Source organism: Heterocephalus glaber, unplaced genomic scaffold (genome assembly GCF_053883595.1).
Source record: "Heterocephalus glaber isolate CG9 unplaced genomic scaffold, H.glaber_assembly_v1.0 deba00001600, whole genome shotgun sequence".
NCBI classification, from domain to species: Eukaryota; Metazoa; Chordata; class Mammalia; order Rodentia; family Bathyergidae; genus Heterocephalus; species Heterocephalus glaber.
The window spans coordinates 36,413,204-36,430,917 of record NW_028258372.1 but is presented as its reverse complement, the minus strand read 5'-3'; positions in this window follow the sequence as shown (position 1 = coordinate 36,430,917).

Genomic DNA, 17,714 nt, shown 5'->3' with positions numbered 1-17,714 from the left:
CGACACTTGGGAGGCTGAGGCAGGATGACTGCACTGAGTATGAGGTCAGCCTAGACTACATAGTGAGTTCAAGGCCAGCCTGAACTACATAGTAGTTTGACTTTGTCTCAAAAAAACAAAAAAACCCCCAAAGACCAAAAAACTTTATAGTAAAAGACACACTGCCAAGAACAATAGGATAAATGCATTAGAAGTGAAGGGGAGTATTTTGAGATTCTGAGGGATATTGATGGTAATACAGTCTATCATTTTAAACATTCACTATATTTTTTGTTCAGCCCTCATCGATCAAATGTTTGTGGCAATTTCGGTGAAATAAAAACATCACAGTGTGTCTGCATCTACCCATTCACTGGGTCTGGCCCTGTGTGACTTCTTGCCCTTACCTCGAGTGGAAACGAGCACGGGCAGTAAACGTTCTGAATCAGTGTGACAATGTGACTAAGACACGCATGAAAGAGGGCTTCCGGAGCTGCTTCAGAGAGTGGCAAGAACCATGGGATAAAAGGGCCGAAAACCAAGACCAGAGCAGGCTGCAGCAAGCCTTTATTGTAGGCACGATCTGCTGAGCTGTCTCTGAACAAAGGAGAGACAAAAGCAACGTGGCGGGGATGAGGAGTGGCTTTTATAGGAGCTGAGGTGGGGTTGAGTGAGGTAGTGGCTAGGGAACTGGAGGAGCCTGTGACTTCACCAGTTGCTACGAGGAGAGCAAGTATTAGGTTACTCTTTTGGAGGGAATAGGGGCATGGTGGGAAGAAGGTTGTCCTGTGGTGGGAGAAGCCATCTTGGGTTGGCTTTAGGTAGGGAGCAGGGCATTCTGGGAAGATGGCAGTTATATACAGTAGCCGTGTTAGGGTGAGGGAAATCTATCATAAGCGTGTTTGAAGCGAGGAGGAGTACTGGGGGCGGTTGATGGCATGGTGTCTTTTACTGTAATAAATGTTGGAACCCACGTGTTTTCTGCTCACACCGCCTCTCTCTTCTCAGTCGTGGGTGCCTCAGTGGGCCGCAGGTCCGGTGTGTGGACAGCATAGGCCCAGACCGCGTCCCTGCCACCCCCCGGTTGGCTCTGCCTTCCGCCGTGAGGCCTGTACTGGGCTGGTGGTGTGGATCTCCGGCACTGCGGCCTCGCCCTGGATGAGGAAATCCGCGCACAGTTCAGGGGCCGAGGGCCCTGAGAAGTAGCAAAGGACGCACTTGATTTATTTCGTCTATCTGCTCTCTCTCACAACAGTCCCCTCGACTCACAGTTCTTATAAATATGTGGACACTGGGTTGAGTTTCCTCTAGCTCCTTCCATCTGGAAAAGGAAAGCATTTTGAGACAGTGGCAGTCACCTCGCTCCTCCTCAAACTCTGCTGCACTCTGCTGTGGACCTGGAAGGAGCACAGTGAGTTCAAGGCCAGCCTGGACTGTCGTCTCAAAAAACCAACCAACCAACCAAACAGTGAATAAATAGAATAAGTTTTAGGACTTGATAAAGAGAAAGGTCCTTTGAGGAGATGAGGGTGACTGTCACCATGTTCACTGTATATCTCTCAAGTATAGCAGCAGCTGTATGTGGTAGCACACAGTTGTGACTCCAGCTCTCCAGGAGGCTCGGGTAGGAGGGTCACAGGTTCAAGGGCAGCCTGGGCCACTTAATGAGTCCCTTGTTTCAAAAATAAAAAAGCTTAGGGCTGGGGATTCAGCTCAGTGGTTCCATTGCCTGTCTCCCAAGCACAAGGTCCTGAGTTTGATCCCCAGTACTAAAAAAAAAAAAAAGACTGGGCATATGGTTCAGTGTGAAGACCCTTGGCTCAGTAATGGAAAAAAAAATGATCTTATGTACACGTGTTCATAATTCACAACAGTTTCACTAATTTGAAATGCTCTAGTTGTTGTTGTTGTTTCTTTTAGACAGGGTCTCGCTATGTAGCCCAGACTGGCCTGGAACTTCAGCCTCCCAAGTGCTGGGATGACAACCATGTGCTACCACACCGGGTTGAAATGCTCTAGTCATTGAGAAAGGAGAAAAATCTATTGCCCACCATCACTGGTGTTAAAAAATGTAAGCAAGTTTAAATAAAATAAAGTTATTTGACGGGGGGGAAAAAGTGGAGAATTAAGTACTTCTGAGCTCCAGGACAGAGTCTAGAACTCCAGGGCTGTGATGTGGTGAGGCAACATTTGTGGACAAAAACCCCACATGAGGTGAAAAGAATACGTTAATTGGCTCTAGCTCATTGCATTAACTCACTGCCCTGGATGCCACCGAGAAGTGAAAGTCAGGGTGCTCCCAAGTTGGCTTCCTTAATGTGAATGAATCCATTTTGGCTTGGTTGGTTGGACTAGTGCAGGGGCATTGTCCCAATCAGTAGACCCCAGCAAATTTTGTTTAGCTGTAGGCAAGAAGCCGTGTAGCACGACGTACACATCCAAATCAAGAACTGGAGGCACTTAGCTGACGGACGCTGGCACTCCCAGTACATATTTGGGAGACTGAGTCAGGAAGATGACTACAAGTTCACCTGAGGCCAGCCTGAATTATAAAGTGAGCCACCAGTCTCAAAAAGCCAAACCAAACCAAACCAAAGAGAACTGAAGTAATTTGGAAGATTAACTTTCTCTTGAAACAGGGCTTTTGAAGTCAAAGTGGATATTTTGTATCTGAATTCCCTGGATAATTGCCACCGTACTTGCTTTTGACTTGCTAATGACAGATGGGATCCAGGGCCATGGATCAATTGAGAAATGATCTTCAGACTTTAGCTATTGTAGACCACCTCTTGGGCAATTCAGGTCCTGTGTTCCCTTGATAATCTCTTCCCACCCCTGTACTGGGGATTGAACCCAGTACAGGGCCCTTGCACTGAGCCACATTCCCAGGACTTTTTTATTTTTTATTTCGAGAAAGAGTCTCACTAAGTGATTTTCCCAGGCTGGGTTTGACCTTGTGATTTTCCTGCCTCATCCTTCCAGAGGGCAGAGGCCAGCTTGAAGATTGACATTTATTAGGCACTTACTGTGTCTGTCACTCCCTGGATTGTGGTCTTGGAACAAGAAACAGATGAGGCACTTGCCACAGGGAGCCCATGTTCAAATGAGAAAGCAAAACTGAGTGGTCAGCATCACCTCCGTGACAGCTGCCGTGACCACAGATGTGAAGTGTCATCCTCTGAGGCGTGGGGAGGCTGGGGGTGGGCAGATCCTGGTCAGGAAAGGCCAGTCCGGGGTGCAGTACGAGCTGGGGGAACTTCCATGAGGACCAGGAGCTGTGTATAAATCTCAGGAAAGCGGGTTCCCGGCAGAGAGCAATGAAGGACCACGCGTGTGAGACCTGGGAAGGGTGGCTGTCTGATCCCTGGGTTTCCTCTATGCTGCTCAATATTCAGTTTGCTCATCTAGGCAGGTATGATACAGAATTATCAGGGGAGCAGATTCTATAGACAATTTTAGCCACAGTCCTTGTAGAGGAAAGTAGGCTTTGCTTTCCCTTCCATTACCCTGGGGCTGTGTCCGCCCCATCTAAGAGATCGGGAGGAGGAAAGCTTTTAAGGGGTCTGACAGCCCTAAAGAGCACATTTTGATTTTTCTTGAGTGTGCTAATGTTAGCGCAGGTACTGGCTGTGCTGCCAGGGTATTTCCACACATGTGGCCGCAGGGAGGAGGGAGGTAGTCATTTATTGATGTGAGTAGTTGCAACATTTTTTTCCTTTTAACTACTAGAAAAGTCTCATTCTGGCAATTTTCCCCTGGGAGTGCCCTGGAGACAGAAGTCTTGTGAGAATTATCTTCCATCTTGATTTCTCATGAGGTGATGCTCAAGAATACATGGCAAGGGCCGGGGATTTAGCTCAGTGGTTCTGTCGCTTGCCTCGCAAGTGCAAGGACCCAAATTCGATCCCTGGTAACCCCCCCCCCCCCCAAGAATGTATGGCATTGGCTAACTGGTTCTCATTCTCTGTTAAATAATTAAAAAACAAAGGCCAAACAAAAATCCAGAAACCTTGCTGGGCATGGTGGTGCATGCCTGTAATCCCAGCACTCAGAAGGCTGAGGCAGGAGGATTTGCCATGGGTTCGAGGCCAGCCTGGGCTACATAGAGAAACCCTGTTCCACCCCCTCCCCCAAGTCCCCAAAACAGAACCCTGTTTGGTAGAGCATGGTGGCACATGCCTATAATCCTAGCTACTTGGAAGACTGAGGCAGAAAGAACTGGAGTTTGAGACAGCCTGGGGCAATTTAAGAGATCTTGTCTCAAAAACAAACAATAAACAAACCTTTTTAACAGCGACTAATTTCTAACAACCCTTGAGAACGCTCAGATTTCCAGTTCTGCTTCGGATGAGTCCATGTGCATAATTGTAGAGGTGAAGAATATTAAACACCTCATAAAGGCAGTGTTTTGTTCACTTTTCTGGCCTAGAACTTGTTGTGTAACCAGGGTTGGCCTCAAATTTGTGATCCTTCTGCCCCAGCCTCCTGAGTGCTAGGATTACAGGCCTGCGAAACCTGGGTAAGGATCTCTTCCTAACTCCTCCATGAGGTTTTCTCCTTCAGAAAGACAATCGTGAGAGGGTCTAATGGCTCACAGAGAGTGTGGCCCTGTGGACACCTTTTCTACCCTCACTACTAAAGGACAAATGAGCCCTGTGGTAAAGAACATGCTTGTCTTTCATATCCAAACCAAGAGTGGGTAAAAATGTATAGCTCTCTTGGATATTTTATCTTCTTAGAAATCTCAATCACTACCAGCATTATTCTTAATTTATCTAGGATCTTTTCTTGTTTTTGTTTTTTGTTTTGTTTTTTGGGCTCAGGCTGGGCTCAAACCCGTGATCCTTCTATTTCCTCATCCTGAACTGCTGGGATTACAGGTGTGCACCACCACACCCAGTTTAGGTGGTTCTTTCGGTTAAATTTTTGCCCAAATGCTGCCTTCTGGGAAGCGACCTCCTGAGTCCCCTATTGAAAAGTGCAACCACTTCTCTGCTTGTGTGATGTTTTCTCCTTTAGCACTTGTCTCCTCCAAAAACACCATAGCATTTCCACACGCCTCATGCTTTGGATCTCTTGCCTCCCGTTATAAGAGCCACAAGAATAAAGATATGTAGCTGGGGTTTTTCGTTTGTTTGGTTTTGGTTTTTTGAAAGAGGTCTCGCGATGTAGTCCAGGCTGGTCTTGAACTCACTATGTAGCCCAGGCTGGCCTTAAACTCATGACCATCCTCCTGCCTCAGCCTCCCTCGAACAGGGACTACAGAATGGGCCACCACACCCTGCTGTTTGGCTGTTTTGTTGATTTATGTGCAGTGTAGGGAACAATATCTGGTGCACAGTAGGGACTCAAATTCTTATCGAAATGGATGAAATAATTCAACAGTGTTTTCAGTATTTTTTCTGTACCCTGCTACGTGACCAAATAAACTAATTATTTTTGTTTGTTTGTTTTGGTACCGGGTATTGAACTCGGGTCCTTGCACTTGCGCAGCAGGCAGCGAAACAACTGAGCTAAATCCCTGGCCCAACTAATTACTTTTATTTAGCACCTGTGAGTGCCGGTACAAGGGATATATTGGTGAGCAAAGGTGACACGGCTCCTGTCCTAAAAATATCTCATATTTATTAAGCATTTCTGTATGGCCAGCACTACAATGGGCTCTGGGGCTTTACAGACAGAATCACATTATGTTTAATCTTCATAACAAACCTAAGCGGTGAGCACTATTAACATTTTCAGATAATGAAACTGAACTAAGAGAGGCTTGTCCAAGGCCACAAGGCGGGTAAGTAACAGAAGCGGCACCCGAAGGACTTCACCATCCGCGGAGGGTCCCCGCGCTCACTGATTGGGCCAAGTGACCGTGTAGGCGGGGCCAGGCGCCAAGTCCGCAGTCAGCACGCGAGAGTGCAAGAAAAGGTGAGCTCCTTAAGAACTTAAGCTTGACAGGGGCGCGTGACTAAAGGCGTGAACAGCTGTGGATCTTTCGCGTGACGACCAGGGCTGGAGGGCGACACAGTGACCACGATGACAACGGAGGCGATGATGATGGTCACGGTGAGATTCACTCCTCAGCCACATCTTCGGATGGCAGCTGTTTTCCACCTCTGCTGATTTATTGTAAAAGATCCACTTTTAAAGTTAAAATCTCTTTTTGTTGTTTTTATTGGTTTTGCTTTTGCTTTTGTGATGGTGCTGGGAATTGAACCCAGGGCCTTCCACATGGCCAGAACTCACTTTACCACTGATTTACAGCCCTATCCCTCACAGGTAGTTAAGTTTCTATAAGTGTCTTTTTTCTTTTCTTCTTCTTCTTCTCCTCCTCCTCCTTCTCTTTCTAAGATTGAGGGGAGAAGGGGTGGCGGCAGAACAGTTAAGAAGCTATTACTAAATATCTAAGTTGTGCTAGAGATGCAAAGGCCTAGGCTTCATTCATCCGGGTGCTATGGCAGCAGAAAACCTTCTAAGACACCCATGCTTGCTCTGCAGGTTGCCCAAACCTACGTAAAAATCTCTAGAAAATTGTGTTTATTTGATTCTCTTATTTGGAAGCTGTGTCTACTGATTATATCAAAGGCATTCAGATATGATGTGTAGCATTCATTTATTTAGTTTATAATTTACTTCCTCTTATGAGCTTTGGGCTTGACTTGCTCTTCTTTTTCTAGAAGCTTGAACATTCGGTTGTTTATTTGAGCTTGTTCTGTTATGGGACTTCACCACCATAAATTTCCCTCATAGGACTGCTTTCATTGCATTCCATAAGTTCTGGTATGTTGTACTGGGGTTATCATTTAATTGTAGAAACTGTTTAATTTCTTCTTTAATTTCATCTGTGACCCATTAGTTGCTCAGGAGGGTGTTATTTAATTTCCATGTGTTTATGGAGTTCTTGTGGGTTTTTTTGCCATTGATTTCCAATTTCATTGTAACTGTGGTCTGATAATATGCATGGGATAATTTCAATTCCTTTGCATTTACTTAAGCATGTTCTATGAGCTAGTATGTGGTCTATTTTGGAGACTGTCCATGTGCAGTTGAGAAGAATGTGTATTCTGATGTGGTGGGGTGGAATACAGTAGATATCTACTAAGTCCATTTGTTGAAAAGTTTGGTTGAGTTATATTTCTTTGTTGATTTTTTGGTCTAGTCAATCTATCTGTGACAGTGGGGTATAGTAGTCTCCCATGAAAAGTGTATTAGTGCTTTTTTGATTTTTTAAGTTTGTTAAAATCTGTTTTCGATAGTTAGGTGGGCTGGTATTTGGTGCATATATATTTATGATTGTTATCTCTTCCTCTTGGATTGTTTCCTTTACAAGGGTGTAGTGACCTTCTTTGTCTCTCTTAATCAGTCTTAGCTTGAAATCCACCTTGTCTGCAAACAAAATAGCTATCCCTACTCTTTTTCCAGTTTCCTGTCACATGGAGTATTGTTTTCCATCCTCTGACTTTCAGTCTATAAATTTCTTTTTGAATTAAATGTGTTTCTTGTATGCAACATATTGTTGAATCTTGCTTCTTGATCCATTCTACCAGTCTTTTTCTTTTGATTAGTGAATTGAAACCATTTACATTGATGTTTACAACTATATGTATCGATTTATCCTTGTCCTGTTATTTTCCTGTTGTTGGTCCCACACCCCTTTTAATTGCTTGCCTTGCCTGGTGGATTCTTTCTTTTGTGGTTCATGGAGTTGTAGTCCTCATTATCTCTCTCTAGAATATCCTTCAGAACCTTTTAGAGTGCTGGTTTGGTGGTCATGAATTTCTTCAGGTGTACTTTGTCATGGAAGTATCTTATTTCTCCATCAATTTTGAAAGATAGTTTTGCAGGATACATCAATCAGGGTTGGAGGGGTTTTTTTTGGGGGGGAGGACCGGGGATTGAACTTGAGACCTTGAGCTTGCGAGGCAGGTGGTGGAACCACTGAGCTAAATCTGCAGTACCTCGGAGGTTGTTTTCTTAAGCACTTGAAATACTTCACTCCAAGCTTTCCTTGAGTTGAGGATTTGTGTGAAGAAGTCTGCTGTGATTCTGATGGACTTTCCTTTACAAGTAATTTGTTTCTTTTCTCTAACAGCTTTTAATACTCTGTTCTTGTGTTGAATTTTTGGAATCTTGACTATTATGTGTCTTGGTGTATATTTCTTTTGATCATGGGTAATTGGAATTTTATATACCTCACTTATCTGTATGTCAAATTCTTTCTCCCTGCTTGAAAAGTTTTCTGCCATTACTTCTGTGAACAGGTTTTTTATGTTGTTTGTACTATCCTTGCTTTTTCATTGACTCTGATCAATATTATGTTATTCTTCTTTGCATTGTCTAGCAGCTGTTGGATTCATTTTTCATGGTCCCTTGCTATTTTTAAGAAATTTTTCTTTTCATGGTTGCTATCTGCAATTCTGTCTTATACATCTGATATTCTGTCCTCAAATTGGTTCATTTTGGTGTGTATACTTTCTGTGGAAGTTTTGATCTCTTTGATATCTGTTTGAATCTGTTTCATGGATTCCATTTCTTTCCTATGTTGGGCATTCCTAGTTTCCATCATTTTCCTAAGCACCTCTATTTTTTTTTTTCTGTATCTGCTCTAGAGCCACTAACCATGTCTTTCATTATGGTCACCATCTATCTGTGTAGCTATCTGAGAGATTATTTCTGATTTGATTTTGTAAAGCCTCATTCATTTGCCTTGTTACTTCCACTGTTACCACTTCAGAGAGTCTAGATGGGTGGGTTTTGAATTGTTCTCCTTTATTGCCCCCTGGGTTTGCCTTTGTTGAGCTGGAAGTCTGGCATTGCATCTTGCTTAAGTGTCTTCTCATTTTCTGTTTTTTAAAAGTTTAATTCCTGGGTTGATGCTGGTTAATTACCTATGGCAAGTAGCTTTATTGCTAGTATTTAGAACACTTAGGAAATGACTACTTCTCAGAGATGTCTTGCAGGTGTAGCTGCCTTTTGGGTTTTGAGTCTGTTACAAGATCTTACCTCTTCAGTTTATTGGGGATGAGAAGTTGCTGGCTATTTGGCTTAACCCCTGGTTTTTCAGCACTGGTATTGTTTATGACTCTTAGGCAATCTCAGTCTTGGGATACCCAGAAGAACAACCAATTAGCACAACTATGTCACCTTGGCTAAAATAGTACAATCAACAACAATGATAGCATCAAATACAGACTAGAAAATGATAAACTGTGCTGAGTACTAACCTGCCACCTTTAACTGTATGAAGCTGATTTGTGGTTATGTAATAAAATTAAAACAAAACAAACAAACACAAAAATCTAAAACCAGAAAATTGTATACAGGAAATATGCCCTCAGTATGGTGATTTTACCCTCAGAGGAGAGAATTAAAAGAGGTTAGGGAGGAAAAATGGAGAAATAAAAAAAGAGGAAGAGATTAGAAGCAAGGCTGGAGAAGAAAGGAAGATTATGCAAACTTTCAGAAACTCATGAAGATGACAGAAGGGAAAGAGAGAAGGAAGAAATAAAAATAAGAAGAGAACAGAACAACAACAACAACTAGAAACAATGTTCACACATAAATAAGAATAGTCAAGAAAAAAAGAACAGAAAACAAAACAAAAACAAGAAAAGAGAAGAAAGAAGAAGAAGAAGAAGAAGAAGAAGAAGAAGAAGAAGAAGAAGAAGAAGAAGAAGAAGAAGAAGAGGAAGAAAGAATAAAGAGAAAAATGTCCACTTCAAGGCTTGTCTCTTCTATCACTGGTAGACAAAGTAGGCAGAGTACAGATCTGTGTTGATTAATCCTATCAAGACAGCTGTAGATTTAAGGCAGGGTAGTGGGTAATCCCAGGAAACATGCACCTTTAGTTCTGAAACTCAAGCTCATTTCTGACTATTAGGCTGGAACCTCTTTTGTTCAGCCTGCAACATCTCATGTGGCTCCTGCTAGTTTGAACTTGGCTCCTTGATCTCTTGCTGACTTGAGCTCAGTTTTGCCTCACCCTGACACTGGGAGCTGCTAGATGGAGCCTGAAGCTGCTCTGAGTTCCGAGCTCCATTGGCTCCTCTCCAGGATGCTACTGGTCAATCACCCTCTCCTGGGAGACCTTTGAACCCAAATAACTCACCAGCCACCACAGTCTGTTGTGTCTACTGCTCTGTTCCATTGATGTGCTTCTCTGTGGAGGCCTCTGGGGTTGCCAATAGTCACCGTGAGTCTGCAGGTTCAAGCTGCCTTTCTCACACAGTGAGTCAGGTATCAAGGAGAAGGGGCCACTTACTGCCACTTTCTTTGTTAAGAAACTCTCTACTAAGTGATACACCCCTGTCTTAGTTACTTTTCTCATTACTGGGACAAAATACTGACACCCAGAGTTAAAGGAGGAAATGTTTATTTCAGCTCACAGTTTGTAGATAGCTTTCAGTCCATAATTGGTTGGCTCCAAGGCATGTCAGAGGGGCATGACAGAGGAGAAACAGTCCATGGCAAGGCAGGCAGAAGGCAGCAAGCAGCCTCCTTTTCCCTTTTATCCCATCCAATCTACAAGCCTTTTGGGTGGTGTCAACCATGTGCAGAGTGGGACATCTATTTTCAATAAATCCATTCAGCCACAACCAGAACTATGCTAATTCCAATCAGTGGACCAATTTCATACTACACACCCCTAATCCCAGTATCACACACCCTAGATCCAGCAAGCTCTGACAGCCACCTGTAAGCCCATGAGACTTTGGGGGGATATCTAGGTAAAAACCATAACAAGTTCAGTCAAGTAATGATGAGGGGAGAGCATTTTCATCTCAGGCCTCTCATATCTAGCACTACAGGACCAACTTTTATTTTATTTTCCCAGCAGTGCTCTGCCTAGAGGAGAAGGAGTTGTAGATGGAATACTTACCAACTGCTAAGTTGTCCCCAGCCTCTGAAATTTCTTGCTCCAGGTAGCCTTCCTCAGATAAACCAAAGCATAGCGAAGTTCCCTCCCACGAGCTCTGTGTGCATGCTCTCCATTTTCTAGGTTATCACATTGGTAGCTTCTGGTGGCCACAAAAAGAACACAGTGACTGGCAGAAGAAAATTGGGACTTCTGCTGCTCAGACTGTGCATGTGTAGAGCGGTTTGGATAGGACTTTGGAAAATTCTACTGGTTCCTGGGGAAGTATTTCTTTTTTGATGCCATGTTATTACAGATCATCTATAAAATGTAAATTGAAAAAATATGAGTGTGTTGGAGTCAGGGTATTATTATGTGCTCAACATGTTTCCCCCAAATGTCTAACATGTTCATAACCCCTGGCAAACACAATCCAATATTTTTTTACCATCTTTAGTTTTATAAAATGGATACCATGATAGGATGAGGTACTCATTTGTTTGTTAAAATGGGTGATGTTGCTCAGGCTGATCACAAACTCTCGGGCTCAAAGAACCCTCAGAGTTCCATGCAGCTGACACTGCAGGTGAGCACCACTCTGCCTGGCTGATGACACACTTTTAAATCTCCATGTTTCTTTACATGGATGACTCTTTGAAAAACTTAAGTGGCTATAGGGACACATCCTACTGAGTCCCAACACATCTTTCCAGGGGATGTGAGACAGGCTGAAGTTGGAATGGACTAAGAATAGGATTCAATTCAGGTCTCGGCCACACCACCAACAAAAAGACTTGAAGCACACAATCAGAGTCAAGAAGAGCGTAAGGGTGGGAATGCAGACTGGAACTCCTGGGTCACAACCCCAGATGTTGCCCTGCAGCAGTGTCCAGCTGCCCAATGCCTCTGGCAAGGGCTCCCAGCAGAGACCCTATTCTTGCAGTTTGTGGGGCCTTAGAAAGAAGGGGAGTGACTTCTTGGTGTTAAAGCCACACTACACTAACTGCTGGATGGAGCTTTTCTGGATTCCTTAGGAGCTGTGGTCAGTGTTGTCTTTGAGCCACTAAAGCAACTGTCTTTCCCCATGTGACCTCATAACTCTGTATGATCTTGCAGAATAATTGCTTGTGTTTACTTTTACAGCTTCCAAAACCCCTTGGACAGCACTTTCTGAGCAACAGGTGTGTGGGAAATGTTTTTTGGACTTAGTAGATAAACCCTAATTCAGCGAGACTCAAAGATGAGAATGTTGGGTCGGGGATTTAGCTCAGTGGTTTCGCCACCTGCTGTGCAAGCGCAAAGACCCAAGTTTGATCCCCGGTACCAAAAAAAAAAAAAATGAGAATGTTCCGGGGTTTAAGTACCAAAACACAATGAGAAACAACAACGACAACAAAAATGGGAACAGTAATATATATACTGCACAGGGTAACTGGGTGTGGGGGTGCAAACCTGTAATCCCACCTACTCCAGAGTCTGAGGCAGAACTCAAAGTTCGAGGCCTGCCTGGGCAACTTAACAAGACCCTTTCTCAAAATGAAAAAAAAAAAAATTATCCGTTCTTCTTTTTTTTTTTTTACTGTTTTTTTTTGTTTTTTTGATTGAACTCAGGACCTTGTTTGCGAGGCAGGCATGGTGCCACTGAGCTAAATCCCAGCCCCCCCCCCCGCCCCCGGCAAATTTTTTTAAAGACTGAGAATACAGTTCAGTGTGAAGGTCCTGGGTTCAATTCCTAGTAGTATAAAAAGGAAAACAAAGAAAAATAAAAGTTAAAGGCTAGATCTGGAGCTGAGTGGCAGAGCACTTGTCCAGTATGCAGCAAGCCGTAGGTTTAGCTCTCAGTACTGTAGGGAAGAAGGCAGAGAGGAATTAGGCACTTGTCTTGTGAAGACTGGCAGTCTGTCAGTTTATTTAGAACAAATTACTTCAATTATTAGGACACGCATGCATGCATAGGCCCTGGGTTAATTCCCCGGGCCAGCCTGGGTAATTTAGCAGGACCCTCTCTCGACCCTCCCTCCGAGTCAATCGACTAAAAAAATCTGTACTGTGTAGATCATCAAGTGAGTGAACAAGACAAGCCAGGAGCTGGAAAGAGATATTTGCTACACTTGAAAATGACGAATGAAGCCAGGCGTGATGGTGCGCTCCTGTAATCTCAACACTCGGGAGGTTGAAGCAGGAGGATCGCTAAGAGTTTGATGCCAACCTGGGACACACAGGGAGTTCCAGGCCAGCTTAGATTACATAGTGAGACCCTGTCTCAATTCCCTCCCCCCAGATGACAAATGATTAATCCAGAATATATAGGAATTTTAGTGAGTCAGTAAGAAAAAGACTAACAAAGCTGGGGGTGTGTGGCTCTGTGGCATAGTGCCTGTTTAGCATGCACAGGGTCCTGGGTTCAATTTCCCAGCACCAAACAAGCAAACAAAACCAAACACAGACAATGAGTGGAAAAATGGGAAAAGCCACGAATAACACCTTGGGGAGATACAAATGAAAAATCACAAGAAAAATACTTCCTTACTACCAGACCAAATTTTAAAAATTACTACTTTTGTATTGTGTAGCTAGCAATCCTATAAGGTATGTTCCAGAGCCATCTTCACTTAAGAGACGAGAACATTCAGGCTCAGAGTAGTTGAATGACTTGTGGTGTCGCACAGCTGAGACGTGACAGAGGTACGGTATGAAGGCACACGTGTTGGTTCCGGAGTTTGTGACTTTTAACTTCCGTTTTGCTTTCCTCCCTCCTAATATAGAGGGTAAGTATGCACCTCACTCTTGACTAGTTTTTGGAGACAGTTTGGCCTGACCTAGTAAAACAAAACATGTGCTCACCACATAACCAGAGAATTGTCTGTGATCTTCATCCTAGAGTGACCCTTGATTATGTGGACTGAGAGATGTAAAAGATTCAAAGCAGCAGTGGCCCTAAAAGAGAGAAAACCTTGGAAACAAGCCCTGTTGTCTATTCCTATTAGAAAGAGCCAGATGTGGTACACACCTGTAATCCAACTCTCTGGGAGGCTGGAACAAGAAGATCTCAAGGTCAAGCCCAGCCTGGGCAATTTAGTGACTTAATGAGATCTTATCTCAAAATAAAACTGACAACAGCAAAAGAGATAGGGATGTAGCTCAGGGAGAAGGTTCTGGGTTCAATCCCTTGTACCACAAAACAAAGTAGAAGGGGTAAATAAATTGTATGGCATTTGCACTATGAAATACTATATACCACCTAAAAAGTAGAATAAATTGTAGCTGCCACCTCATCAACCCTTATGGAGAATACTGTAACTCCGTTATATTGGGGCTCAACCCTCAGTCTTACTATTTCATTCCCCTCCCCTGATGCCTGTGACGAGGCCTCCTGTAGGATAAAAATAATGTATTTGGGTTCTTTCTTCCAACTTTAGGTTTCACATTGTTTGCAAGGTTAGGAAATGATTTTGTAAAGGGTCAGATGATAAATATTTTAGGCTTTGTAGTCCCAGGGCCTCTGTTGTGATTACTAGTCTGGCAGGGGAGTGTGTGGCCCAGTGGGGAGGACCACGTTCCCATCCACCTTCATGGGTATAACTGGCTGCAGCCAGCTGCTCTGTGAGTGCGTTATCCGAAAGCATGGCCTAGAAGGTCCTTTATCCTCTCAGGGTTTTTCCAGTACTGGGGACTGGATGCAGGACCTTTTACCACTGACCTACATCCCCAGCTCTCTTTTTGGTTTTTATTTTGAGGCAAGGTCTTGCTGGATCGCACAGGTGGGACTTGAACTTGCAACCCTCCTGCCTAAGTCTCCTTCACTGCTGCAGTTACAGCTGTGTCCCTGCACTTGGCCCCTTTTCATGCTTCTAGATATTCTGTCTTCCTCATTCACTTTTTTCTATTGAAGGGCTTCTATTCATTTGCCCAAAAAACCCCAAAGGAAACTTCAAACCCAACCAAACCAAAACAAATACTTGTGAAGCCTTCTCAGATCTATTTTTCAAGAAGACATTTTAAAATTGTTTTCTTTTAGAAAATATTTCTCTTAAAAAACACTTTCTCTTAGAAAATACTTCTAAGGTGTGATGAAAAACATGGTAAGTACTTAAATTTAAAAAATTCCTATAATGAAAGACACATCGCATTAATCCCTCTCAGTAGCCTCACACACACACTTCAAACATTGTCCCATTGTTCTTGCAACTTTCTGAAGCCGTTCTGGAAGTGCTCTTTCATGAGTGTCTTCCATTGCACTGCTCTGGGAATGTCATGCAGCAGAACTCTCATGGCAGAAAGTGGTGTCACCACTTCACTCCCAGGTTTTGGGGACATGTAAATGGAGACTCACTTGTTTTGTGGCTGAAGAACGTGTGCCAACAGTGGGAAAGGCTCGCTTTGGAGGTCAGCAGCAGCTGTTTTTTCTGTTTCTTGAGATTCCTCAAAAAGAGTAACAATTTCCCAAGACTATGTCAACAAACACTTGCTTATCAATTACTTAAATTGGCAGTGTGTTTTAAAACTACCATTCTCCCAAATCCAGTCCAGATGTTACAGTTTAGCCCAAAAATATGTCCCAAACTTTCATGGCTCTGAGGAGGGCTTTTGGAGGATGATTGAGCCCAGGGAGTGCTATACTTGTCAATGGATTCACCCACCAAGGAGACCAGCAGATGAGTGTACTGTGCGGAGGTGGAGCCTCATTAAAAGGAGGTCACTGGGGTGTGACTTGGAAGGGTCTCCCTCTTTCTCTCCCCTTCTCACTCTGCTTCTGCTTGCTATGACATGAATAGCTTTCTTCCAGCATCCCCTTCCACCACTCCATATCTGGCTGGCTCTGGCTGACCAGGCATGGACTGAGCCCTCCCTAACTGTGAGCCAAAATAAACCTCGCCTCCTTCAATTTGTGGGTATCAGGTGTTGGGTCTCAGTGAGCAGAAAGTGACTATGACACCAGAGAAATGTTCAAATGCCCCTTTACCGTATTACAACAGGAATATAGATGCTGGGTCTTGTTCCCATTGGGAAATATCCAAACTTAGTATGATAGGACTATATTTTTAGCAATGTTGGCAATTTGTTTTTTTGCAGCACAAAGCAAGCAATAAATCTGTTACCCTGAAAAATCAGGTTGTGACCTTAAGGAAGGAGAAAATTGTGACTTTAGGTAAAAAAGAGTGACCTACCAGGGAGGGTAATTTATCATGATAACAAAAATGCTGGTCCTCTCCAGGCAGGCCTGGAGAAGGGCTGCAGTAAGCAAATTCAAAAGATGCAACCGAATATTTTTAACTGATCAATATTTCTAGGCTTCACAAGCAGCCAAAAAACTGCCATCATTCAGAGTAAGTACATTGTTCACCTGATTTGTAACAAGAAAAAAACAGAGCTTTAATTATTCTCCTTTAAAAAAGTCACCACTCAACAACAGGCATTCTTTGTAGGATGAAAATAAACATCGCCTGGGAACTTAAGTGGGAGTTCTTATTTTTGACTTCTTCTCTGCAATACTGAGGATTGAACCCAGGCCCTTCACACTGAACCCAGCTCTTCATATTTATATTGAGACAGGATCTCTAAATTGCCTGTTCTGGGCTTGAATTTGGAATCCTCCTGCCTCAGCCTCTGGAGTAGTTGTGATTATAGGGATGAGCCACTCGAGCCCAGTTTAAGTGTGAAAGCTTGACTTTTTTTTGAGGGGAAGAAGATTATGTTCCCTGGAAATGCTTTAGGGAATTGGGAAGCATGTCCACCCTCCATTCCTTTTTTTTGTTAGAATGGCTCGTATTAGAGAGGAAACCAAGCAACTAGCTTCACCTAGAGAATTACTGGTGAAAGAAAGACAAGAAAGTCTGGAGGTCACTGAGGGCACAATCCTGCCTTCCACTGGCCCCTTCAGACCCGCTCTTCACCCCACCTTCTCCATCCACCTGCTCCCTGTCCCAGCTCACTGCTCTCAAGCCTCCTTGTCCCCAGTTTTGGTTGGGTTTGGTCAATGGGCGGCACCTGCTGGAGAGTAGAGGAAGGGACGCTGGGACATTGGTCTTCTACCTCCCTGCAGAGTGGCTTCTGGCTCTCGAAAGATCACTTTGTTTGTTTTTTGTTTTTTGTGCAGCTTTTTCTATCTCAACTTTCAGAACTTCTCCCTTCCCTGGGCCCAGGAGTCCCAGGGTGGTAAATGTGTCCCACTGTTGACACCTCCAGGTGCTGCACTAGGGGGCTCTGTCCTGCTTGGTCCTTGTCTGATACAGGACATGAGTAGTGCCTTCCATAAACCCCAACATTGTGGCAGCTCAGGGCTTCTGGATGACTAAGGCACCTCAGTAAGCTTTCACCTGCTGAAGCATCACCACAAATGATGATCCCTCGCTGGATGAAAAGTATGAAGTTTGTATTATGTGGCTGTGTTTCTGTTAGCTCCTCAGTACTGATAGCAATGTAACCCACCCAAGCTGTGGACTGTTATTAAGCTATGACTTTGTGGCTGAGCATGGTGGTGGATCTCTGTAATCCTAGCATTCTGGCTGGCTGAGGCAGGAGGATGGCAGGTTCAAGCCCAGCCTGGTTAATTTAACGTCTTAGCAAGACCCTGTCTCAAAGTCAGAAAAAAATAAAAAAGAGTCCCAGCTCAGTGTGAAGGCCCTGGGTCCAAGCCCCAGTACTGAAAAACAAAACAAACAAAAGCAACGACAAAATCCAGCCCTAGGGTGTTTGTAGATTTTGCTGACAAGTGCAAATGTGATAAATGCAGCTTTATGTCATCACTGCTTCCCAGGAAAGTCATGGCTGGATAAAGCATTCTCTTTCTGAGCATTCACACCCACTGTCTCTCACCACCTCAGCCGTATGGTATGGCTGTATTTATTTTCACTTCGTCAGCCTACAAATTCAGCTCTCCACCCAG